Source organism: Grampus griseus (assembly GCF_964374135.1).
Source record: "Grampus griseus genome assembly, chromosome: 10".
Lineage (NCBI taxonomy): Eukaryota > Metazoa > Chordata > Mammalia > Artiodactyla > Delphinidae > Grampus > Grampus griseus.
In genome coordinates this window covers 45512832-45540646 of record NC_139004.1, presented here as the reverse complement: position 1 = coordinate 45540646, position 27815 = coordinate 45512832, and the positions used below count along the sequence as shown (strand labels likewise).

The following is a 27815-nucleotide window of genomic DNA, read 5'->3' as shown; positions in this document are numbered from 1 at the left end:
TTGAGGGAGTATCTAACAATATTTACCAAAACAAATCTATCCTGTAACTGGATTTGCTTCAAAATAATGTGAAGGAAAAAGGATATAGATGAAAACAAGAGTGGCCAAATAGCTGGAAGATATTATGACCAGGTGATAAATACAATGCGGTAAATTTTTTTATACGCTCTTATTTTGATGTATGTTTGAAGTATCCCATAATAAAAATTTAAAAACAAACAAACAAAAAAGAAGTTACAACTGACACCACAGAAATACGAAGGATCATGAGACTACTGCAAGCAACTGTGTATCAATAAAATGGACAACCTAGAAGAAATGGACCAATTCTTAGAAAGTTACAATTTCCCAAGACTGAACTAGGAATAAATAGATAATGTGAACAGATGAATCACCAGTACTGAAATTGAAACTTTGATTTAAAATCTCCCAACAAACAAAAGTCCAGGACCAGGTGGCTTCACAGGCGAATTCTATCAAACATTTAGAGAAGAGTTAACATCTATCCTTCTGTAACTGTTCCAAAAAATTACAGAGGAAGAAACACTCCCAAACTCATTCTATGAGGCCACAATCAACCTGATACCAAAACCATATAAAGGAACCACAAAAAAGAAATTTACAGGCCAATAGCAAAACTCCTCAACAAAATACTAGCAAACCAAATCTAACAATTCATTAAAAAGATGATACACCATGATCAAGAAGGATTTATCTCAGGGATGCAAGGATTTTTCAATAACCAAAAATCAATCAGTGTGATACACCACATCAACAAACTGAAAAATAAAAAAACATAAGATCATCTCAATAGAGGCACAAAAGACTTTTGATAAAATTCAACACCCATCTATAATAAAAACTCCAGAAAGAAGACATAAGGTTATCCTACATCAACATAATAAAGGCCATATATGACAAACGTACAGCTAACATCATACTCAGTGGTGGAAAGCTGGAAGCATTTCCTCTAAGATCAAGTACAAGACAAGGATGTCCACTCTTACCACTTTTATTCAACATAGTTTTGGAAGTCCTAGCCTTGCCAATCAGAGAAGAAAAAGAAATAAAGGGAATCCATATTGGAAAAGAAGAAGTAAAACTCACTGTTTGCAGATGACACGATACAATACATAGAAAATCCTAAAGATACCAACAGAAAATGAAAGCTCATCAATGAACTTGGTAAAGTTGCAGGATACAAAATTAATACACAGAAATCTGCTGCATTTCTATACACTAACAATGAAAGACCAGAAAGAGAAATTAATGAAACAATCCCATTCATCACTGAATCAAAAAGAATAAAATACCTAGGACTAAAATTACCTAAGGAGGTAAAAGACCTTTATTCTGAAAACTATAAGATACTAATGAAAGAAATCAAAGATGACAGAAACAGGTGGAAAGATATACCATATTCTTGGATTGGAAGAATCAATATTGTCCAAATGACCATACTACCTAAGGCAGTCTACATATTCAATGCAATCCCCATCAAATTACCAATGGCAATTTTGTTGATTTAGAAAAAAATCTTAAAATTTGTATGGAAACTCAAAAGAGCCTGAATAGCCAAAGCAATCTTGAGAAAGAAAAACAGAGATGGAGGAATCAGGCTCCCTGACTTCAGATATAATACAAAGCTACAGTCATCAAAAGAGTATGGGTCAAGATGGTAGAGTGGAGGATGCGGAGCTTTCGTCTCCCCTCCACTAGGGCACCTACCAGATGCTGGTGGGGAACCTTGACAACCAAGGAGACAGGAGGAACCCCAGAGCAACTGGGTAGGACATGGGGGGTAGTTAGGGGAGAGGAGAAGTGGAGGCCAGATGGGACCAGTGCCTCTGAGGGATGGCTGGGAGAGGGGATGTGTTCCCATGCCTAGAGGGACACCCTGGTGCTCAGAGGATCGGGGGGAGAACAGCTAGCACTTCCCCTGCCCAATCAGGCCCCGGGAAGCCTGCTGGGATACAAGGCCAGATTCTCCACCTTCCGAGACCCCCTCTAGCCACATTTGTCCTAGGGGTGTAGGAGGGGGGAAGAAGAGGAGAGGTGGATTGGGAGGGGCCCTCTGGGATTGGAGGATCAGGGAGAACACATCTAGCATTTCCCCTGCCCACTTGGGTCCTGGGGATCTTGCTGGGCTCCCATGCTGGGTCCTCTGACCTCCGAGGTCCCCTCCAGCCACTTGGGACCTAGGGGCAAAGGAGGGAGGGAGGAGGGAGGAAGAGGGACAGAGGTGAATGGACAGGGACCCTCTAGGACTGGAGGATCAGGGGAAGCACAGCTGGCATTTCCCCCACTCACTTGGGCTGCAGGAAGCCTGCTGGGCTCCCAGGTTGGGTCCTCCACCCTCCAAGGCCCACTCCAGCTGCGTTGGTCCTGAGGGCATGGGGGTGGGGGAGAGGATAGGCAGATGGGGAGGGTCCCTATAGGACCAGAGGATCAGGGGGGGTAAGGCTGGCATTTCCCCAACCCACTCAGGCCCTAGGAAGCCTGCTGGGTTTCTGGGCCTTGTCCTCTGCCTTTCAAGGCCAGAGGCACCTTGGGCCACTCTGGCCATGCTGAGCCTAAGCCCTGCACCCCACCCTCCCAAGGGCCTTTTCCGTACATATGGGTCCTAAGCCTAGACCCTACCCACCACTTAAACCCCACCCTGCCTAAGCCCCACTCCCTACAGCCAAGGCCTTTCCCAGCTTTTTTTTTTCGCACTTTTGTCACTGTGGTTCTGTTTTAATTTCCAATTCTTCCAGTTGTTGTTTCATCTGTATTTTTATTTTTTCTAACATAACTCTTAGTTTTCTAATCTTATTTTATTTTTTACTCTTTGTTATTGTTCTGCTCCTTTTTTTCTTTTTAATTTTTTTTACTGCCACTGCGTGTGGCTTGCAGGATCTTGGTTTGCAAGCCAGGGGTTGGGCCAGAGCTTCTGTGGTGGGAATTCTGAGTCTGAAGCACTGGATTAACAGAGAAACTCAGACCCCAGGGAATATTCATTGGAGTGAGGTCTCCTGGAGGTCCTCACCTCAACATCAAGACCCAGCTCTACACAACAGCCTACAAACTCCGGTGCTGGAAGCTTCAGGCCAAACAACTAATAAGACAGGAACACAACCTCACCATCAAAAAAAAAAAAAAAAAAAAAAAAGAGATGATAGAAAATATGTTACAGATAAAGAAGCAAGGAGAAAACCTACAAGACCAAATAAATGAAGAGGAAATAGGCAACCTATCTGAAAAAGAATTCAGAGTAATGACAGTAAAGATGATCCAGAATCTCAGAAATAGAATAGAGGCATGGATTAAGAAAACACAAGAAATATTTAACAAAGATCTAGAAGACCTAAAGAACAAACAAACAGAGATGAACAACACAATAACTGAAATGAAGAATACACTGGAAGAAATCGATAAGAGAATAACTGAGGCAGAAGAATGAATAAGTTAGCTGGAAGACAAAATGGTGGAAATACCTGCCAAGGAGCATAATAAAAAAAAAAAAAGAAAAGTGTTGAAGACAATCTCAGAGACCTCTGGGACAACACTAAATGCACCAACATTCAAAGTACAGGGGGCTCAGAAGAAGAACAGAAAAAGAAATGTTCTGAAAAAATATTTGAAGAGATTATAGTTGAAAACTTTCTTAACATGGGAAAGGAAATAGCCACCCAAGTCCAGGAAGTGCAGAGTCCCCAGAATAAACCCTAGGACAAACACACCAAGACACATATTAATCAAACTAACAAAAATTAAGTTTAAAGAAAAAAATATTAAAAGCAGCAAGGGAAAAGCAAAAAATAACATACAAAAGAATCTCTAAAATGTTATCAGCTGATTTTTCAGAAGAAACTGCAGGTCAGTAGGGAGCAGCAGGATATATAATAAGTGATGAAAGAGAAAAACCTACAACCAAGATTACTCTACCCAGCAAGGATCTAATTCAGATTCAACAGAGAAATCAAAAGCTTTAGAGACAAGCAAAAGCTAAGAGAATTCAGCACCACCAAACCAGCTTTACAACAAATGCTGAAGGAACTTCTCTAGGCTGGAGACACAAGAGAAGGAAAAGACCAATGAAAACAAACCCCCCAAAATTAAGAAAATTTTAATAGGAACATACATAGCAATAATTACCTTAAATGTAAATGGATTAAATGCTCCAACCCAAAGAACAGACTGGCTGAATGGGTACAAAAACAAGACTCATATACATGTTGTCCACAAGAGAACCACTTCAGACTTAGGGACACATACAGACTGAAAGTGAAGGGATAGAAAAAGATATTCTATGCAAAAGGAAATCAAAAGAAAGCTGGAGTAGCAACACTCATATCAGATAAAATAAACTTTGAAATAAAGAATGTTACAAGAGATAAGGAAGGACACTACATAATGATCCAGGGATCAACCTGAGAAGAAGATATAACAATTGTAAATATTTATGCACCCAGCATAGGAGCATCTCAATACATGAGGCAAATGCTAGCAACCATGAAAGGGGAAATCAACAGTATCACAATAATAGTAGGGAAATTTAACACCCCACTTACACTAGTGGGCAGATCATCCAAACAGAAAATAAATAGGAAACAATAAGCTTTAAATGGCACAACAGAGCAAACAGATTTAAGTGATATTTATAGGGCATTCCACTTAAAAGTGGTGGAATACACTTTCTTCTCAAGTGTACATGGAACATTCTCCAGGATAGATCACATCTTGGGTCACAAATTAAGCCTCATAAAATTTAAGAAAATTGAATTTTATCAAGTAGGTTTTCTGATCACAACGCTATGAGATTAGAAATCAATAACAGGAAAAAAACTGTAAAAACACAAATACATGGAGACTAAACAGTGTGCTACTAAATAACCAAGAGACCTCTTAAGATATCTAAGAAGAAATTTAAAAAATACATGGAAACACTTGACAATGAAAACCCAATGATCAAAAACATATGGGGGCTTCCCTTGCAGCGCAGTGGTTGAGAGTCTGCCTGCCGATGCAGGGGACATGGGTTCGTGCCCCAGTCCAGAAGGATCCCACATGCCATGGAGCGGCTGGGCCCATGAGTCATGGCCACTGGGCCTGCGCATCCAGAGCCTGTGCTCCACGATGGGAGAGGCCACAACAGTGAGAGGCCCGCGTACTGCAAAAAACAAAACAAAACAAAACAAACAAAACAAAACAAAAAAACATATGGGACTCAGCAAAAGCAGTTCTAAGAGGGAAGTTTATAGCAATTCAATCTCACCTCAAGAAACAAGAAAAATCTCAAATAAACAATCTAAATTTATGCCCAAAGCAACTAGAGAAAGAAGAACAAAGAAAACCGAAACTCAGTAGAAGGAAAGGAATCATAAAGATCAGAGCAGACAGAGCAGAAGTAAATGAAATAGAAACAAAGGAAACAATAGTAAAGATCAATAAAACTAAAAGTTGGTTCTTTAGAAGATAAACGAAATTGAGAAACATTTAGCCAGACTCATCAAGAAAAAAAGGGAGAGGACGCATATCAATCAAATTAGAAATGAAAAAGGAGAAATCACAGCTGACACTGCAGAAATACAAGGGATTATAAGAGACTAGTACAAACAACCAAATGCCAATAAAATGGACAACCACGAGGAAATGGACAAATTCTTGGAAAGGTACAATTTTCCAAGACTGAAACTGGAAGAATTAGAAAATATAAACAGACCTATCATGATAATGAAATGGAAACTAATTAAAAATCTTCCAACAAACCGAAGTCCAGGATGAGATGGCTTCACAGGTGAATTCTATCAAACATTTAGAGAAGAGCTAACATCTATCCTTCTCAAACTCTTCCAAAAAATTGCAGAGGGAGGAACACTCCCAAATCTGTTTTATGAAACCACCATCACCCTGATACCAAAACCAGACACAGACACTGCCAAAAAAGAAAATTACAGACCAATATCATTGATGAACATAGATGTGAAAATTCTCAACACAATACTAGCAAACAAAATCCAATAACACATTAAAAGGATCATACACCATGATCAAATGGGATTTATACCAGGAATGCAAGGAATCTTCATTATACACAAATCAATTAATGTGATACACCATATTAACAAATTAAGCAATGAAAACCATATGATCATCTCAATAGATGCAGAAAAAGCTTTTTACAAAATTCAACAGCCATTTAATAAAAACACTCCAGAAAATGTGCAGAGAGGGAACCTGTGCCCATATATGACAAAGCTACAGCAAATATCTTTCTCAACAGTGAAAAACTGAAAGCATTTCCACTAAGATCAGTAAGAAGAGAAGGATGTCCACTCTCACCACTCTTCTTCAACATAGGTTTGGAAGTCCTAGCCACGGCAATCAGAGAAGAAAATACAAAGGAATACAAGGAATACAAAATACAAAGGAATACAAGGAATACAAAATACAAATACAAAATACAAGGAATACAAATTAGAAAAGAAGAAGTAAAACTGTCACTGTTTGCAGATGACATGATACTATACATAGAAAATCCTAGGACTTCCCTGGTGGTGCAGTGGTTAAGAATCCACTTGCCAATGCAGGGGACACAGGTTTGATCCCTGTTTGGGGAAGTTCCCACATGCTGCAGAGCAACAAAGCCTGTGCATCACAACTACTGAGCCCACCTGCCACAACTACTAAAGCCCATGAACCTAGAGCCTGTGCTCCACAACAAGAGAAGCCACTGCAATGAGAAGCCCCTGGACTGCAACAAAGAGTAGCACTATTTACAATAGCCAGGACGTGAAAACAACTAAATGTCCAAGGAGAGATGAATGTATAAAGAAGATGTGGCATATATAACCAATGGAATATTACTCAGCCATAAAAAGGAACTAAACTGGGTCATTTGTAGAGATGAGGATGGACCTAGAGTCTGTCATACAGAGTGAAGTAAGCCAGAAAGAGAAAAACAAATATCATATATTAATGCATATATGTGGAATCTAGAAAAATAGTACAGATGAACTTATTTGCTGGGCAGAAATACAGACGTAGATGTAGAGAACGGATATGTAGACACAGAGAGTGAAAGGGAGGGTGGGATGAACTGAGAGATTAGGTTTGACATAAATACACTACAATGTGTAAAATAGATAGCTAGTGGGAACCTGCTGTATAGCACAGGGAGCTCTGTGCTCTGTGACGTCATAGATGGGTGGGATGGGGGTGGTGGGAGGGAGGTCCAAGAGGGAGGGGATATAGATATACATATAGCTGATTCATTTCATTGTATAGAAGAAACTAACACAACATTGTAAAGCAATTATACACCATTATTTTTTTTTTCAACTCTACAAACAAGAACTGCTGGAGAGGGTGTGGAAAAAAGGGAATCCTCCTACACTGTTGGTGGTAATATAAATTGGTACATCCACTATGGAGAACAGTATGGTGGTTCCTTAAAAAACTAAAACTAGAGCTACCATATGATCCAGCAATTCCACTCCTGAGTATATATCTGGAGAAAACCATACTTTGAAAAGATACATGCACCCTGATGTTCATTGCAGCACTTGTTACAATAGCCAAGACATGGAAGCAACCTAAATGTCTGTTGGCAGATGAATGGATAAAAATGATGTGGTACATATATACAGTGGAATATTACTCAGCCATAAAAAGAATGAAATAATGTCATTTGCAGCAACATGGATGGACCTAGAGATTATCATACTAAGTGAACTAAGTCAGACAGAGAAAGACAAATATCATATGATATCCCTTATATGTGGAATCTAAAAAAATGGCACAGATGAATTATTTATGAAACAGATGAGACTCACAGACACGGAACACAAACTTATGGTTACCAAAGGGGAAAGGTGGTGGGGAGGGATAAATTAGGAGTTTGGGGTTAACATATACACACTACTATACATAAAATTGATAATCAACAAGGACCTGCTGTATAGCATAGGGAACTCTATTCAATATTCTGTAATAACCTAAACGGGAAAAGAACCTGAAAAAGAACAGATATACATGTATGTATAACTGAATCACATTTCTGTATACCTGAAATGAACACAACATTGTGAATCAACTATACTTCAATATAAAATAAAACTTGAAAATAAATATATACTACATATTAGTTGACTTGAGTACTACTGAGTTCTAAAATTTTGGAGTCATAAAATAATTATGCATATGAATGGGTAGTTATAGTTTTATAGCATTTATAATTTTTATGCTTAATTTACTAAAACAGATATTCACTGAGAAGTAAAAATATAAGTTCAGAAGTAGTAATAATAATCATCTGTATTTTTCTGATACTATTTTATTATTATTTTATTTACCACTTTAATGTTAAAAGACCCTTGAGGGATAAAGAGATGCAGATAGAGAAATAATCACATAAGCTTGTGAAAACTTTCATAAGGGACAAAGACAGGTAAAGTTATAACAATTCAGGGTGAATATATGTGAAAAAATTAAATTCCAGTCATTTAAAATAAATAAATAATAAAAGACAAATTAATATACATGTTTAATTTGTACGCAAAACTGGATTATTCCAAAGTTTTTATAATAAGGCCAATCCATAGTATGAAGACAACATTCTTGTCAAAAAAATAAGTTATACTTACGCATAAATTTTAATATTATTTTAGATAGGATTTGAAATTTTTGGGATTCTGCACTTCAAATAATAAAGAATGCTTTACTACTTTGGGGTATACTTGCAGTGAATAAGACATACACACACTAATTTACTCCTTACATTGCAAGTTGAATTATAAATTTATGTTAGAATTGCTGATTGGTTTGATCTGCAGGTTTGGCTTCAGATAGAAGGATTCAAATAATTAACAGTGAATCTGATAGGAGTTTATCAATGCTTAAATAATACATGCACATCAAAGACCTTTTAAGAATTAATTGAAATTTTATATTTCCTGTGATGTCCAAAAATTGTCTTTTTTGCTACCAAAATCAGTTTTTAAAATTTGTTATCTTGAAATAACAACAAAGATATTCACAGCACTGGGCTTCCCTGGTTGTGCGGTGGTTGAGAGTCTGCCTGCCAATGCAGGGGACCCGGGTTCGTGTCCCGGTCCAGGAGGATCCCACATGCTGCGGAGCGGCTGGGCCCGTGAGCCATGGCTGCTGGGCCTGCGCGTCCGGGGCCTGTGCTCTGCAACGGGAGAGCAGCATGTGGGATCACAGCAGTGGGAGGCCCGTGTACCGCAAAAAAAAAAAAAAAAAAAAAGATATTCACAGCACTGTTATATGTTCCTTTTTCTCAGGGTGATGCAAACTGTCCCTATGAAACAATTTCCATGAAATTCATGACCTGGACAAAAAGACCTGGGACTTCCTCAGCCCCTACAAATAGTTAGGTTAGGACACTTTGACCAGCTTAATAAACAAGAAAGTATGGGAGGTAATGGGTCTTGTGCCAATATCAAATCTGTAGCGAGTTGGAAAGGGTAGGAAGCTATTTCAGAAAACAACTACTGCTGTGCTAGACACACTATTATTTAGCAAAACATCTTAGGCTATTAGATAACAGCTCTTAGCAAACACAAGGTGAGTTTTAACCAGCCCAGGGTAAGGATCAGAAAAATTCATTAAGAAAATGTGGTCAGAGAACAGTTAATTAATATTTACTAAAAATCTGCTCAATGTATTACTCTGCATAAGGTCTCTATAAAGGCTTTATAAAGCATATTTATCAAAGGGGATTGAATATCACAAAGTAAAAATGTTGTGGACTTGAACTACTAGTGATGGTGATTTGTTACTCCAAACTGTTTTCTCTTCTTTAACCATTATTAAAGTCATACTGCACACTATGTAAAAATCACCAAAGAATAAGATAGCAACTATATAGATTTTATGTAGATATTCTGCAGGATTATTGGGAGGGTGTATATTCTACCTTGTTCTATTTTACCTTAGTAAACATTAGCCACTGATATATGAGGTCTAGGAACGAAGACCTTTTGAATGAGCATGAAAGACTCATGTGTTTAGTCTTATGCCTTTGCCAATCCTAGCTTATAAAGTCAGCCACGACCTCAGGTTAGATTTAGGGTGTTAGATAAATATTTATATAAAACTAAATGAGAGACTTCAGTTGTTATTCTAAAAATACCAAGTTCCATTTGTTTAGGTAGAGTCAAAGTGACTAAATTTTCTTCAGGAAATTTTCTTGGCAACTTACTGTGCACATGATATAGGAGCTCTATCTGCATTCTAAGTTGAAATAGGCATTACAGTAAGTCCCCTACATACGAACATTCAAGTTGTGAACCTTCAAAGATTCGAATGAACGTTCGCATGTCCGATCACGTAAGTTAGGTCATGTGTCTGGCGTACATTGTCATGTGTATGCATCCTCTACAAGTGGTTGTGCTTTTGTGTACTTTACTGTACGGTACTGTACAGAGTTCAGTAGTACAGTATCTTTATTTCAAGACCAGAATGTCTGGAAACAAGCGTAAAAACAGCAGTGATGTAGCTGGTACTGCTAAGAAGCCCCAAGTGATAATGATGGAAACAAAAGTTAAAATAATTGAGAGAGTGGAGTGAGGTGAAAAGTAAGTGTCGCTTCTTCTCATAACATGAATCATTCAACCATCAGCATAATTATAAAGAACAAGAACAGCATAATGGAACATGTGAAATCTGCTGTGCCGACGATGTCGACAATAATATTGAAGAAGTGTGGAAAAATGTTGAAGGAGATGGAGAAATTTCTCAGTGTGTGGATGCAGGATCAGGATCAGTGTCCAATCATGCTCAGCTTAATGATGATTCAAGAGAAGTCTGAAAGCCTTTATGAAGACTTGAAGAAGAAACATGGCAAAGAATCAGAGGTGCATCTTTTAATGCCAGTCATGGCTGGTTTCATTGGTTCAAGGCTAGAACCAACCTTCGCAATGTAAAAGTAAGTGGCAAGGCAGGCAGCATGTGCATATATGGTAGATGCCCAGGAATTTCCTGAAATGCTTTGAGAAATTATTGACGTAGGTGCATACATTGATGTAGGATGACACATGACTGTACTGGAAGAGGATGCCAGATGAAAGTTACATCTGTTAAGGAAGAAAAGTTGATGCCAGGCTACAAAGCAGCAAAGAATAGGCTAACTCTGTTGTTTGGTGGCAATGCTTCTGGTGATATGAAGCTGAAGCATCTTTTAGTTTACCATTCAGAGAACCCAAGAGCCCTTAAAAACATACCCAATGGCTCTCTTCCTGTTGTGTGGAAGAGTAACCCCAAAGCCTGTGTTACACAGGCCATTTTCCAGGACTGGTTTTTCCACCAATTTATCCTGGAGGTAGAGAAATATTGCTTGGAGAATGATGTCCCATTCAACATCCTTTTGCTGCTTGACAGTTCTCCGGCTCCCCCCCCCCACCCCGCCCTCCATTCACGGACGACTTTCATTCCAACGTCAAAGTAGTGCATCTGCCACCTAATATTACATCGCTCATCCAACTATGGACCAGGGAGTTAGAGCGACTTTCAAGAAATATTATTTACATCACACTTTTTGTCAGGCAGTAAAGATGAGTGATGAATCAGGAACAACCTTGCAACTATTTTGGAAGGACTATAACATCTACAAGGCCATAAAAAAACATTGACTTTGCTTGGCGTGAGGTTACAGTCATCAACATGAATGGGGTTTGGAAGAATATTTGACCACAGTTTGTTCATGATTATCGTGGATTTGAGAAGGTGGATAAGGATTCCAAAGAGGTCTTCAGCAATTCAATGACCCTCAGTGAGAAGCTGGAGCTAGATCTGCAAGAGGATGACTTCACTGAACTCCTTGCTGTGCAACATGAGGAGGTTACTAATGAAGACCTGATGGAATTGGAGGTCGACAGAAAGGATGAAGAGAGACAACAGGTAGAAGAAGTAACCAAAGAACTGAAGAGATTCACAACACGGGAAATGGCAAGGGGATTTTCTTTATTTGAGGAAGCACTGTTAGTTTTTGAGGCACAGGACCTGAACATAGAATGATACACAAAATTTGCAGCAGCCATTCAGAACACAATCCAGTGCTACAGTGTCATCTATGAGGAGGAAAAAAGAGCTACTACCCAGTGATAGCTACTACTATCATTTTTTCAAGAGGGCAGATAGAATTGAATCCAGCAAGGAACCAGAACCTGTGCCATGAACATCAGCCATGAGTGAAATTGTAGCTTGCCTTCCATCTCCTATTGCTGATGATCCTCCAGTTCTACCATCTCCCATCTCCTCTCCCTCTTCCATTCAGTAACTCTTCTTGCCTGTTCATTGGATACCAGCCCCTCTATGCCAGCTATTGTACTATCTACTGAACTTTTCAAGGTACTATACTGTAAGATTGAAAATGTTTTATTTTATGTTTGTTTGTTTATGTATTATTTGTGTGAAAGGTATTATAAACCTGTCACAGTACAGTACTATAAGCTGACTGTGTTAGCTGGGTACCTAGGTTAAATTTATTGGACTTATAAACAAATTGGACTTACACTCTCAGAGTGGAACTGGTTCATATGTAGGGGATTTACTGTAATTTAATACTTTGGCATATAATATATACCTTAATTTACAAGTATGAAAAATGAACTCTTGGTTAACACATAACTGATGATAGTTATTGGTACTGATACATTGACCTAAGGGGCCCAAATTCTTAACAAAGAAATCATCATGATAAGGATATGTTTAAAGGAGAGTGCAAATTCTGCGTATGAATAAGGTTGATAGAACATGGACTACATGGGTGATTTTTATCAATAATATTGCAATTCCAGTCCTTCCCTGGACATGAAAAATTTATATATTCAAGATAGTAAAGCATCTAACCAGCTGGAGTTCTAAAAGTGCCTAAAGAAGTTTTCTTAAAATAAATCATCCATTTATTTATTAAATGTATTTTTTTAATTTATTTATTTTTTGCCACAGAAACATCTTTATTGAAGAGAGTAGGGGTCATGCTGAGTTTGGAGACATGCAGTGAGGGACATTCGTGAGCTGCCCTTGGTTTCAGGGTCTGCCCTTGACCCCCTAGGTCTTCAGAATCTCCATCAGGCTCTTAGTCTGGCCAGGGTGCTGTGAAGTCCTTCAGTGCCAGTAACTTAGGTTTGGTGTTTTGGAACTGTGACCAGAATGTACATTGAAATGGGGGGTCCAGGATTTGGGATCCCTTCAAGGTCTTGGTGCCCCTCATGTATTAGAGATGTAGGCTTGAAGATCGGGGGCATTGTGGCTGCGGCTCTTGGAATTTTGGTGTCTAAAGATCCATGGACTCAGGGCATTGAAGTCCTCTGGTTTCCAGAGATGAGAATTCCTGTTTGTTGTCCCCTAGTGCCTACGAATAGGGCTTGAGGTGCCCCGGGAGCCCGGGATGCATATCTGGACCACAGTCTCCTCCATCCCAGGCACAAGGACCTCCATGACTGGGGTTTCCTAGAGGCTTGTATTTTTTAAATTTGGGATTCCTGGGGGATTTGGTGTTTCCATGATTTGGGGGTCTTGGGAGTTAGGGTTTTGGAGCCTTCTAGGGGTTGTGGGACTTGGGGACCCAGGAAAGTCTGGGACATGTACTCTGGGGTTTGGGATCCTCAGAGTCCCAGAATGGGGCCTTCAAATTTTGGGGTTCCCCAAAGGGGGAAATAATTACTTAAAAAATAGAGAATTTTCTGGGAGCCTGGCCAGCACAGGTGCTGTGGGCTGAATGGGGTGGGCTTCATACAAGGTACTGGGGGTTTCTTGAGGGTGCAGAGGACAGGAAGACTTGGTGGCCCTGTAATTAGCACTTCCAAGACTGTTTTGGGGCCTGTAACTTGGAGGGGACAGTGGGCTGGTTGATGTAGGTCTCTTCTTGAGGGGTAAGAGCAGGGTTTGTTTTTAATGGAGGGAGTCTCTGATTGCAGTGTAAGCGTTTGGGGGTGACCATGGGGGTCAAAATATCTTGAGGGGACTGATGTTAAATGTGAGTCTGTTACTCTGTTGCTTTAGAGGTGTTTCTTTCAAGGGGACTTGATGGGGGCATAGGGGGAATCTTTGTTAATAAGGAAGGGTTCTGAGCCAGTGACTCAGGAATGTTCTGCTGTAGAGCATTATGTAGAGAAAGTTACCGTCATTTGGGGTGATGTGGAAATCTGTTTTTGGGGGGTCTGATCTGAGGGGTTGGGACTAGCCTAAAGGTACTACACTCAGGGAATCTTTTTCTGGGTAACATAGGGTCTATATTTGGGGGGTTATCACGGGGGAATCTGTTAATAATGGGGCCTTAGTGATCGAGGGCTGGCTATTGGGTCTCTCTTCTGGATACATTACTGGGAAACGCTATCTCAAGTGACTAGGGGGCTCCTTGTGTCAGGAGATGCTAGAGGGGGCTCTGTGTCTCTGTGGAAAGTCCAGAGCCTCTAAGACTGCATCTCCGCCCTCAACATCCAGGGAAGCCAGCAGCAGAAGAGCAACCTAGAGATGGAGCTCTCTGATGTGATGTCCTTTGGGGTCCAGACTGTTGTGAAGGTGTTTTGGTCTGCATCATTGTCACTTGATTCACTTTTGGCTCCAAAACTGTCCCCAGGGGGGTTAGTGAATCCACCAATCCTCTGAATTCCAGATGCTGGTACAAAGACTCCATGCCGAGGGGAGCAGGTGAAGTACCAGACACTGAAGACAGAGCCATCGTGCTTGCTGATGGTCTAGCTGGATGCCATACCAGTAAACTGGGACAAAGTCTGGCTTCCCGCAGAAGTGCACAATCCCTTGCTTCTGGCCTGTGATGAGGACTTGGTCTCCAACATCAGCCTTGGCTCCCTCACGCTGCTGCAGGCCACCCAGAGTCAGGGCTGACGAGGGCCTCTTCTTACCTTTGTGTTCCCTGCGATCTTTGCCAGTGACTCGGGTGAAGTCCATCCAGGGAGTCCGAGGTGTGGAGGTGACAGATCAGGAAGGTGCGCCCACTGCCTTGGAGATCTTGGACAAAGAGGCAAAGCGACCCTGCTTGGGAGGGCAGATGAAGTACCTGACATCCCCAACACTGCCATCATTCTTGCCCTCAGGTTCATCAAGCTGCATGCCCACCCACCAGCCATTGGCAAACTCTGAGGTCTTGCAGAACTGTAGCTGTGGGTCTTCTGGCCATCCAGTAGCATGCAGTCTCCCAGGTGCAGGCCCAGTGTGCTGAGCATGGCATTGCCTGGGACGTTGTCATAGTTAGGTAGCGTGACTCTAGGGAGGGCGCAGGAGAGCGGCACAGCCTCCTCCAGTAGCGTCCACAGCTCCTTGGCCATCAGCACCCCTCGGCCTTGTCCAGGGATATGTCCATGGGACAACTCCTCTGGGACAACCTCCGCTGGCACAAGTCCCTTTCTGTTCCGAAGTGCCGGGTTGGCGCCATGTTCCAGCAAATTATTTGGCCGCGCCAAGCCCTGCAGCGATGTGCAGGGCTGAGCCATGGCTGAAGTCACTGCACTTGGAGTTCATCACTCGGGGCCGTACACCCTTCAGTAGCATGTGCACGAGACCGGGCACGTCGAAATAGGCTGAGTACTGAAGCATGTTCATGTTGGTCCAGCAGCTACACAAGATCACGTCTGCGCCCAGTGCCAGCAGCTGCTGCAAGAGGCGCACAGCCGTCGCGGGGAACTCGACTCTGTGGGCCCCAGCCTTGCAAGTATAATGGAGCAGTGTCATGTTAGGTCAGCCCATCACGTGGCAGCCTCATCGCAGAATCTCATTGCCAATGACATCGATCTTGTACTGGACTTGGGGCACCCACTGGTGCACAATGGTGAACAACTCAGCGATGGTGGTCTGCGGGTCATACAGAATCTCTTGAAAGGCAGGGTCGTTGGGGTCAAAGAAGGTGAAGGCATAGTCCTGGGGGTGGGGGGGGCGTGCTGAGGAGTAGGCTTCTGCCAGCGCTCCTGGGTGGGGCTGGGGGGCTCTGGGACAGGCTCATAGTCCTCCTCATCTTCTTCCTCCGCCCTGAGCGGTGGGGCCATGGGGGTGGGCCCTGTCTTAGTCATGGTCCTTAGTGGCCCTAAGGGGGCAGGTGCAGAGTTGGGGGTGGCCTTCAGGCAAATCCTCGGGTGAATGGGGCTGAAGACCAAAGCTGAAATCGGGGAAACTGGAGTAACTGGGTGTCGGTGTCTGGGGAAGTGATCGGGAAGAAAGAAACTGAGAGAAGGGAACGAGGCACAGAAGCAGACGGGAGATGGGGTGGAGAGGACTATTCAATGTATTTTTGAGCAGCAAGTAGTGCCAGGCACTGAGGTAAGTGCTGAGGACACAGTACAGAAAAGGCCTGAACCAGTGGAGCATAAGTGAGTGTAGATACTGCATCCCTATACTTGTTCAGGAAATGTTAGAGCAAGCAACTTTCAGCAACATACCTGGGCAAGGACAGAGGCCTTCTTAAAACCCTCTGAGTCACTGTTCACCCAATTCAACTTTGATTCCTTCTGTTGGTTTAGAAAATTGTTTATTGCCAATGTTATGCTAATGTTTTAGTGGCTGCTACTCTTTTGTTATATTTACTAGTTTGTTTTATTTTTATATTCTGTATATAAGTAATATCATACAGTATTTGTCTTTATCTGTCTGACTTATTTCACTAAACGTAATACTGTCCAAGTCCACCCACGTTACATGTATATTTTCAGCTAGTGTTTTTGTTACTTTTGGATATGTGCCCAGGAATGGAATTGTTAGATCATATGGTAGCTCTAATTTTAGTTTTTTGAGAAACCTCCATACTGTTTTCCACAGTGGCTGCACCAATTTACATTCCCACCAACAGTGTACAAGGGTTCCCTTTTCTCCACATCATCACCAACATTTGTTATTTGTGTTCTTTCTGATGATAGCCATTCTGACAGGTGTGAGGTGATATCTCTTTGTGGTTTTGATTTGCATTTCCCTGAAGATGAATGATGTTGATTATGTTTTCATGTGCCTGTTGACCCTCTGTATGTCTTCTTTGGAAACATGTCTATTCAGTTCTTCTGCCCATTATTTAATCTGGTTGTTTGTTTTCTTGATGTAGATTTGTATGAGTAGTTTAAATATTTTGGATATTAACCCCTTATTTGTCATATCATTTGCAAATATTTCTCCCATTCAGTAGGATTTTGTGGCTGCTACTTTAAAATTTTGTTTTATTAAAAAAAGTTGAACTCTAAAGTGAAAAAAAAGTATTAACTGAGGAGAGCTATGTAAATATCTCATGAGAAAATCTCTCCTAGAAGTTCTCCTTTGTTTTCTCCCAAATGAAAATGCTGTGATGATTTCTTTTGAGTTATCTTTTAGTCAGGAAACAACAACCCACTCAGTCATGATAACTTTTTAAAAGTTATTTGAAAAGAGTATAAAATATGCTTTGCCTGCCTTTTGAAAAAATGTTATACTTTTATTGTGCTTGCAGCTTCTAGCTATCTCCACTATAATCACAAAAACTCATTGCATAGTATTCTTCCTGAATATTTAATCATATTAGAATAGAGTAGTCCTAAAACATAATTAAAGTGCTACTTTTTCAAACAGTGTATTAGAGGAGAGCAGAATTGTTTGCCAGATGGGAAAGGTGAATCTGGCACAGAAGGTGAGCAAAAGTGAGCTAGAATGAGAGTATCCAGCTACGGTGAAGGATGCTGAGTGAAAATTCCAGCTACTGAATACCTAAGAAAGGAAAAGAAGAGAGAGTTGATAAAAAACTTTAGTTCCATGGTCAGTAACTGAAGAAATAGACTTGTTGTGGTATATGAGTGCAATACAGTAAAAGAAGTATTTGAAAAAAATATGTCAAAATATGATGTGAAAGTTTCTAAGTAGCCTCGTGAAATAAATCAGAATTGCAAAGTGAAAGAACACAGATTTAGGGTTTGAAGACCTGGATGCTGTCCTTTATTGCCTTGCTTCATTGTTCTTGCCTCAATGGGAACCGCCTGTTGGATTGTTCAGCTGGGTTTCCCTTTCTCAATTTGTAAGGTCTTTCAAATGGATGGTAAATGGTGTTTGCCTATCTGCAAAGTGGATTTTTTTTCAGCATTCAAAAAGTTCTTGTGCTCGAGCCTCTTTGTAAGGGGCAAACCTCTAAGCAAGGAAGACTTGGATTGCTCTGGTGGGCATGCAGGGGGTGGCAGGCTGGGCTGACCCTCTGAAGGGGGAATGGGACATCTCTCTATTCTCAGGCTTCCCCCAGGACTCAATCCCACAGGACATCTGTATAGCTATCCTCAAGGGCACTAGAGTCAACTGCATCAGGCAGTCCCTCTCTCCTTCCTCCACAAAATGAACATACACAGCGAGTAGTCAGAGTCAATCCAATTCTGCATGTTGCTGAAGGGATTCACTGCAGGAAGCCACCAGATGCTCTCAGCCATCAGGGCATTGATGGTCCTTTTCTAAGGCTCCTTTCAGGGCTTGGATATCCACCCTCCCTAACGCTGCATCTCAAAGGTTAAAAGTAATGCCTGCTTTCTTGGAATCACGTCCAACATCAGATAGTTTAAGACCCTTCAGCCTCCCTACCAAGATGCTTGTGTCTGTCAAGTCCTTTCATCAAAGACATGGAAGAAGCATTGGGTTGGCCAAAAAGTTCATTTGGGTTTTTCCGTAACTTCTCAGGGAAAAACCCAAATGAACTTTTGGCCAACCCAGTAGTGTCAAGAATTGGCATTCAGGTCATAATCTTTCCTCAGCCCCCTTCACCACTCATTTAAAACATTTATTCTGCAAACGCTGGTTGGGAGAAGGTAAACATTTAATTGTTCTATAAGAACAATGCTCTAGGATCCATTAGCATTAAGTCTGTTCTCTATAATGAAGGTTATCCTTTGATTTGTTTTTATCCCAATGAAAGAAATTGTAGGCTCTCAAGAGCGGAGATCAGCCAAAGGAACTTCAGTTTTCCTTTAGTACCTATGAAATGCAGGGTCAGGCAACATCTGGATACTATCTACAATGCTCCTGTCCTTTGCCTGAAAATGGGTTTTTTACTTTGTTCTAAAGATCCAGAGTACGAGCAAAGCTCATAGCACTCAGTGCTGGGGACAGAAGGTGATTGTTTCTACTGAAACTGTACAAACATAACATGGCCAGGGCCAGGAAGGGAGCATTTGGCACTCTTTTACTGCCTTTCTCGGTGAAGAAATAGATTATTATTAAATATGTTAACATTATATAGATTAAATAATCAAATATGCTTATTTGTTATATATTTGTTCCAGGTTCTAAGAATACAGTGAACAAGATAGCCCTCATTGAGCTTAGATACTAATGTGTGGGAAGAGATAAAAAAAAAAAAGCAAAGAAAGGAATAAACAAGCTCATTTCAGACAGTAATATGCTATGAAGAAAGGAATCAGGGCAACAACACTGAGGGCCTGGGGAAGCAGGTTTAGAGGGGACGTCAGTCACAGTCTCTCTGAAGAGGTAACAAAGGACTGAGATCTGAATGAGAAGGAGCCTGGAGCCCTGGTCTTCTAGGAGCTGTAACATAAGGCAATGAGCCAGGAAGGAGTTGAGCCTTTTTAAGGGACAGAGATAATGTCAGTGCATATATATCATGACTTTAGTGAACAGCAGAGAGAGTGATATGAGGTCAGATAAGCAGGCAGGGGCTGAATCATAGTGGTTCTTCTCGGCTTTATTCTAAACATAATAGAAGGCCTAGGCAGTATTTATCTGGACAGTGAAATAACCAGTTTTATATCTTAAAGGGAATATTAGGGACATAATAAGGAAAATAGATTAAAATGGAACTAGACTGGAAACGGGACAGGATTGGGACAGTGTTGAGCAGTGCACATACCAATGCTGTCGTCTGTGCTGCCACAGTGAGAGGGGAGGAGAGTGAGCGTGGACTCAAGGGTGATGCTTAGATTTCTGACTGTGCAAAGGATTTAATCGTGGTGTCGTCACTGAGATGGGAAAGATAGTGAATGTGAATTTCCTTCTTGTCTCTCTTCTTAAAAAGGAAAGCACCCTGTTTAATAAAAAATTTAAAAAGGCAAAAGACAAAGACAATCATAAAAAGGAAAATAAATACCTTTACATGAAGGTACCTAGGGATCAAAAATGAAGAGGTAGAAATTTGTTAGTTTGAGGTGAAAGAGAACAATCCAGGAAGATTTCCATGTATAAAGTGATGAAGCCATGACAGAAAATTGATAGGGTTAGGGAACAGCTAATAATCCAGTTTTCCTAAAGCATCACATCTGAGGTGGACAGTAAACAGTGTGTGGATGGAACACAGATTGGGATGCAGGGCTTGTGTTCTCAAGACAGTGAGCACTCACAGGATGACCTCACCAAGCATTGGCTTTGGAGAGACACTCAGGTATGTGGACGAGGGATCTGAGTCAGGGGTATGCTACTTAGCTGTTCTACTAAAACCTGATCATGGTAAGATCTTTCATAGCAGTCCAGACGTGAGACAAGAAAGGTTGAATGAGGGCAGAATTCAACTTTTGCTTTTAACTAGTTTTTGTCCCTTTGCACAAGCCATTCCTGGCCTTGTTTTCACATCTGGAAAATGAATAGGTAGTTGCAATCCAACTTGTGGAAAATGAACAACTTGATTAAAAAATGGACAAAATATATGAAAGATACTACACAAAAGAAGATATACAGGTTGCAAAGAAGCATATGAAAAGGTGATCAACAACCTGTGCCATTAAGCAAATGGTAGTTAAAATAATGAGATATGACCACACACCGATTAGAAAGGCAAAAATTCAAAACACTGACAACACCAAATAATAGCAAGGCTATGAAGCAGCAGAAACTCTTATTTATTGTTGGTAGGAATGCAAAATATGGTACGGCCACTTCAGAAGACAGTTCAGTAGTACCTTACAAAACTAAATTTACTCATCGTACAATCCAGCAATCATGCTCCTTGGTATTTACCCAAAGAGGTTGAAAATTAGTACGAATGTTTAGAGGAGCTGTATTCATAATTACCAAAATTTGGAGGCAACAAAGAAGTCCTTCAGTGGGTGAATGGGTAAATAAACTGGTATATCCTGACAGTTGAATATTATTCAGCGATTAAAAACTGTGAGCTATCAAGCCATGAATAGACATGGAGTGAAGTTAAATATATATTACTAAGTGAGACAAACCAATCTAAATAGATAGTATATGATTCCAATTATATGACATTCTGAAAAAGGCAAAACTATGGAGCCAGTAAAAGAATCAATGGTAGCCAAGGGCAGTGGGGAGGGAGGGATGAATAGGTGGGGCATAGAGGATTTTTAGGTCAGTGAAACTGTTCTGCATGATACAATAATGGTGGATACATGTCTTAGTCATTCAGGCTGCTATCACAGAATACTGAGTGGCCTATAAACAACAGAAATTTATTTCTCACAGTTCTATAAGTTAAGTCCAAGATCAAGGAGCTGTCATATTCAATGTCTGGTGAGGACCTACTTCTTGGTTCATAGATAAACTTCTTTTTCTCTGTGTTCTCAGGTGGCAGAAGGGGTGAGGGATCTCTGATGTCTCGAATAAGGGCTCAAATTTCATTTTATGAGGGCTCCACTCTCAAGATTTAATCACATCAAAGGTTCCTACCTCCTAATACCATTACATTGGAGGTTAGGATTTCAACATATGGATTTTAGGGGGACTCTATAGGAATACATGTCACTATGACTTTGTCAAAACTCTTAGAAAATATCCCCCACCAAGAGTGAGCCCTAATATAAACTATAGACTTTGGGTGATAATGATGCTTCAATGTAGGTTCATTAATTGTAACATCTGGTGGGGGATGGTGACAATGGGGGAGGCTATGCTTGGGGGGTGGGGGGCACAAGGTGTATGGGAAATCTGTGTACCTTCCTCTCACTTTTGTTGTGAACGTAAAACTGCTGTAAAAAATAAAGTTTATTTACAAAGGCAACCAGGATATGGCATGATGCTATGATATAAAGACCATTTTTATCGAATTGAAACAGCTCATGCAAGCTTAACAAATTCTGGTGCTATATAAGTATGTCTTTGCTCATCAGAGGTAGGAGGCTGCTAAAACCTCCTCTTTCTGGTCTGCCTGGTCCTATTCATGGCTCCCCAGTGAGTGATGAGGGTGGAAGCTCTATTACCCCCATTTATAGACTCACAGGTTAAGTAATGAATGTGAGGCAAATCACAAGCAGGAATTTAGTAGTAGAAAACGTTTTAAATGCCTCATATTTCTCATCTTTATCCCAGTTAACTTACTCCTTTTTTATTTTCCTCTTGTCTGAGATCCTGTCAGCCTAGGCCTACTCAGAAATTAAGCATGCTGGAATCAAACGAGCATAGATTTCTGAATCAGAACTCCAAGTCCCTTAGTCTACATACATTATTATAGGCTGTATGGGGGATGCCCTTCCAAATCCATGTGTTCTTTTTGAAAACAGAAAAGGCAGTCAAAGAATATCATTCTGCCCTTGTTGCTAAACTGGTATTATTGCTGTTGCTGTTGGTGGTGGTGATGAAGTTGAGTTTTTGACATGTGTGTAAAGTGTGTTACTGGTAGCTATCTGACTAAGGAACTGAGACTAGTGAAGCAAATGATTAGATAAATGTAGACATCAGATAGGCAGCTTTCTAGGCCTAAAGACAGACATTCTGAGCTCTAGTTTGGATTCTGTCTGTGTGACATTACAAAAATCAACTTTCCTCTGTCTACTACCTATTTTCTTATCCATAAGTGGAGTAACAGAAAACCTGACACCACTTCTGGAGATCTGAAGAAAACTCAAACTACTCTAGGTAGTGAGCCTCTAGGTAACCACATTTTACATGCATGTGTGTCTGTTATGTGTACATTAGAAAGAGAACAAAAACTGAGGGAAAAGGATCAGGTAAAGGGAAAAGCAGAACATAGAGCAGCCTGATATTCATATGAAATATGTTATTGTGCAGAAATTTTAAAACATACAGAAGACATCTAAAGGAGTCAGGAAAGAGTTAGCAAGAACAACAGAAGTGTGACTCAGGGCACAGAGAAATGGGGTTGAGTAGCTCACATTATAACAAAATGGGCAAAAAATGATAGCATAGTCATTGTCGGTATGTTGGAAATTGACTTACAAAGCTTGATGAGATCTAAGTTCACAGTGTGAATAGATAAAACTGTTATGTCAAAATTATTCATGTAAACCATCTAGCTCATAAGATCTTTTTTTTCCAATTCTTATGAACTGGCTAGTTTGGGCATAACTTCTATTTGTAAAATCATGACTACAACATGATCTTTCATTAATGTCTCCCTTCTGAAAGGTAGTCTTTTGTCTAATTTCCTCATTTCAAATTATTTCCAGCCAGGTTCACTGGCTTAAAATCTAAAAAATAATAACCACCAAATAGTCACACCTTTCCAAAGTTTGAAAACCACTGGCTTATGTATGAGATAAGGAGAAAAGACCTACCCTCTGTCTGCAGGAGCTGTAAGATCCCATACTTTCACATGGGGCCCAGCTCTGACTGTTTCAGAGGATAACGGGGTGAAATATCAGTTTAGTGCCTTTCTCTCCCCTTTTACAATTCTAAGAGTAGTGTGAGAAAATCTGTTTTTATGTATTTGACTTGGAATAAAAATAATTTCCTATTTTAAAAAAATAATACAATACATCAAGAGCTTAAAGGAGATATAACACATTGGCATTACTGTACAATGGTAGGATTTAGGTTGTTTAATTTCATGATAAAAAAAATTTAGGGGACATGCCAATTTTATGAAGAGTTTAGTTTTAAAACTGTGAGCAAAAAATAAAATTATCTGTATAGAACTCTGGAGACACTACTTTATGTAGCAATTATTATTGTGAATGTGTGGTCCCATTGCCTGGGTCAGATTCAGGCATTGGTGCTTATTATCTGTGTGGCTTAATGTAAGCGCTCAAGGCCATGAATTCTCTTATTGATAAAATTAAATTACCAATAGTAATAAACAAAACAGTATGGCTGGTTGGATGATTAAATAAATAAACATATGTAAGTTGCTTAAGATAATGCCTCACACACAGGGAGCACATATTAAATGTTAGCTATTGTTTTTCCCATGCAGATTACAGGATCTCCAATTCTGATATATTATCTATTTGAAATCATCAGGCAAGTCTGTTATATCCACCTTATTTTATTTCTTTGAAGAATTTTAGTTAAAAGAGAAATCTTCAAGTGTTAAATGTACATGAATACATTTTATCCTACATTTTTCTAAAGTAGTAAAGACTCTCAGGACAATACTAAATTATGAAATATGAAAAACTTGCTATTGACTATTTATCCTTGAAAAGTTAAGGCCTTGGGTGAAAATGTGTTATAGAAAAACCCTGATTTGATGAATTAAGGAAGATTCAGAACCATGAATCAGTGTTGAGCTGCTTTTTTTGTATGGTACATTTAACTAGCAGTCAAGTCTGAAGCCAGCTTTGACTGAATATCTGGAAAAGATATAATCCTAAAAAGTCTACAGCTAGAGCATATTTAGACTTAGTGATCATAATATCATTGGTATGAAATGAAGGTCTATGGAAGAACAATAAAACAAAAATACTGACTTTTAAAAGAAGGTTTTGTAGAAATGCAACTGGAAAGAGAAAAGTGAAATGCTTGTGATGAAATAGAAGACTCATTTAAATCACTCCATAAAAGCAAAAATTAATAAAATATCAACATAAGCCAAAATATTCAGGGAGTGTGAGGAGGGACATTACCCATCTTAAAATCAGATAATTTTTAATATAAAAGAAAACTAAAAAGGCCAAAAATTTTTAAAGAAAAGAAATACTTAAGACAAACGTTTTAAATTCAATTCATTTAGAAGAGATGTATAAATAAGGAAAACATAAGATATCAGTTCATTAGTTCAAATCAGTAGTCTCACTTCAAATTACATGGTAATATACTGGGTTAGTGAGCAACACAGGTCAAAGTTAGAGGATATGTTGAAGTTCTTCTAAATGTTCCTGCCATTTCTAGTGCCTTATTTTCATAACAAACGTTAAATTGTACCCATCTGCAAGTGTTCTTATATCATTTATCTATTAAGTAACTTCTCTTGCAATTCTATATAACAGTATATTCCATAAACTTCCCAAGTTTCATTACATACATATTAAAGTGGACTTCCTTATTAATTTTCTTTCAATATGTGTGTAAATATTTTAGCAAATTATATTGGACACTGATTGGCAACATTCTTGGGATTTTCAATTTATTCTTAATTTTTTTTAATTTTGAAAGCAACATTTGCTTAGTACAAAAAGTAATATGATACAAAGATAAGTAATGAAAAAGTTAATAAACTTTTCATGACATCTCTCCAGCACACCCTCCTGAAGGTTAAAAAATAGGATGGTGTTTATTTTCACTTTTTCCACTGTTCTTTTATTTTTTCTATTAAAAAAGAATTATAGTATTCATGTTGCTTGGAGAGCTTCTCTTTTAACTGAACAATATATCATGGTCAATCCTCATGGTCAATGAGACAGAACTCACTCTTTTTAGTAGCTAATTATTTTTCCATAGAATATGGAATATGCTATGTATATATGTATAATTTACTGATACATTTGACCTTTCTATTTATGGAAGTTTAAAAGCAGTCTGCTGCTTTGTGACTATAACTATGATAATTATTTTATTACATGGCCTTTATGTTGAAGTTAGATTCTCTGAAAAGGATTATTGTGTCAAATGATGTGGATTTATTTTTTATTGCCAGACTTTCCAAAATGGTTTGTATTAATTCACAGTTCAGCTAACAGGATATTAAAGTGTTTATTCCCCATAACTTTGCTAACGATAGTAAGTCATCATTTTTTAATTTGCTGTCTATATGGGTAAAAAAATTGTATCTCACGGTAAATATCTTCTTATTAGTCATCTGGATCTCTTTTCTGAATACCCTATTCACTTTTCTATCAGGTTATTTGTAAATATTAAGACTATTTGTAATAACTTCTGTTTCAAAGCATGATGGGATAACTGGGAGCAAATTTACCCTCCTGTCTGACAAAAACAAAAAAGTGGGAAATAATTTTTTAAAACTCCAACACTTTCAAAGTTGTGGAATGAAGGCAACTCAGGATCATCATCTTTGAGTGATGGGAAACAAATGAGGTAAGCCCTATGATTTACTGCCTTGAGAAAGTCTCCAAGCCATGACATAGGGAAGAAAAATTCAGGCAGAGCCCAGAAAACTTCCTGAGTTGCAGAGACATTGTTGAGGGTCCACGGAGACCAAGGTGGTTAGACAGAGTTTCCAGGAAAGAGTAATGAAGAGCTGCAAAATTAGACAACTCTGCAAATCTAAAGAGGATCCATTTTGAACATTCAACAGAGTCCTTTTCATTGCCTGTGTGAGAGGAAACTACCCAGGGCCAAGAAAAAAGCAACACCAGAAAAGACTAGAAGAAGCTGTTGATGTTGCTCACAGGGGATCAGGAGTGGAGACTGATCAACTACACTGTAAAGCTTCTAATCATGAGGATGCTGGGTCGGGTGCTGAGAGGGTCTTTCATCAGTGTGGGGAATGACTAGCCCTGGATTAAACAGCTCTTTGTAGTTGTCTGACAAATCTTAAAAGCAAGACACAGTAGGATCAATCTGTTTATAAGTAACAACTACATTCCAGAATAAAGTTCAACAATATATAGTAATAAAAACATAAAAATTCACAATGTCTAGCAACAATCTAAAATTACCAGGCAAGCAAAGAAGCAATAAGATATGATCAATAATCAGGAGAAAAATCAATGAATTGAAACTGATCCAGAACTGTTACAAATGTTAGAATTAGCTGTCAAAGGTTTTAAAATAGTTATTAAAACTGTATCCCATTTAATGAAACAGTTAAGTAGACCTAGTGGGGAGGCCTAACTTGAATTTCTAGAGATGAAAATCACAATGCGTGAAATGAAAACTACACTGGATAGGATCATAACAGATTAGATCCTGCAGAAAAAAGATAAATGAACTTGAAAAGATGGCAACAGAAACTGTCTAAAATAAACACCAGAGATAAATAAGAATTAGAAAAAAAGGAACAGAAAAAAAGAGAACGTGAGTTACTAATATCAGAATCAAGAGAGGTCATATCAGTATAGATCTTATAGATATTAAACATAATAAGGAAATATTATGACCAACTTTATGGCAATAAATTCAACAACCTAGATAAAGTGGATAAATTCTTTGAAAGACAAAAGCTGCCAAAATTCACTCAAGATGATATAGATAATAATTTTTCTTTTCACAAAGAAAAATTCATTCTTGGATGACTTCATTGATGAAATTAACCAAGTGTTTACAAAAGAAATATTACTAGTCCTCCACAAAGTCTTTCAGAAATTTGAAGAGCATAGGATATTTGTCTGACCAAAAAATAAAATAAGCCTCAGCAAAATAAGAATAGAAGCAAACTTTCTTAACCTGATAAAAAAGATCTATGTAAAACCTACAACTAATATCATATTAATGATGAAAGACTGAATTATTCTGCCTCAAATCAGGGAAAAGGCAAGCCTGCTCGCATCGCTACTACCTAACACAATATTGGAAGTTCTGGCTAATGAAACAGGACAAGGAAAAAAAAAAGACATCCAAATTAGATAAAATGCTTTTGTTCACAGATGACGTATTTGTCTATGTAAGGAATCTAATGGAATTTACTAAAAAGTTAGTAGAAGCCATTAATGAACAAACTCAGGAATTCTGTAAGATATAGAATACATATAAAATAAATTATATTTTATGTACTCACAATGAATAATTAGAAATTAAAAATATAAAAACATATCCTT

At 39.1% G+C, this 27815-nt stretch overlaps 1 protein-coding gene and 1 pseudogene across 2 annotated transcripts in view; both read right to left on the bottom strand.

Annotated features, from left to right (window-relative positions):
• Window positions 1–27815, bottom strand: part of KHDRBS2 (KH RNA binding domain containing, signal transduction associated 2) — a gene marked incomplete at both ends in the record, with an annotated part of 694748 nt that overhangs the window by 301555 nt on the left and 365378 nt on the right. The window lies entirely within an intron of this gene.
• On the bottom strand, window positions 14421–16145 carry LOC309828449 (CAP-Gly domain-containing linker protein 3-like; annotated as a pseudogene). Its single transcript has one exon. The product of its transcript is annotated as a CAP-Gly domain-containing linker protein 3-like (transcript).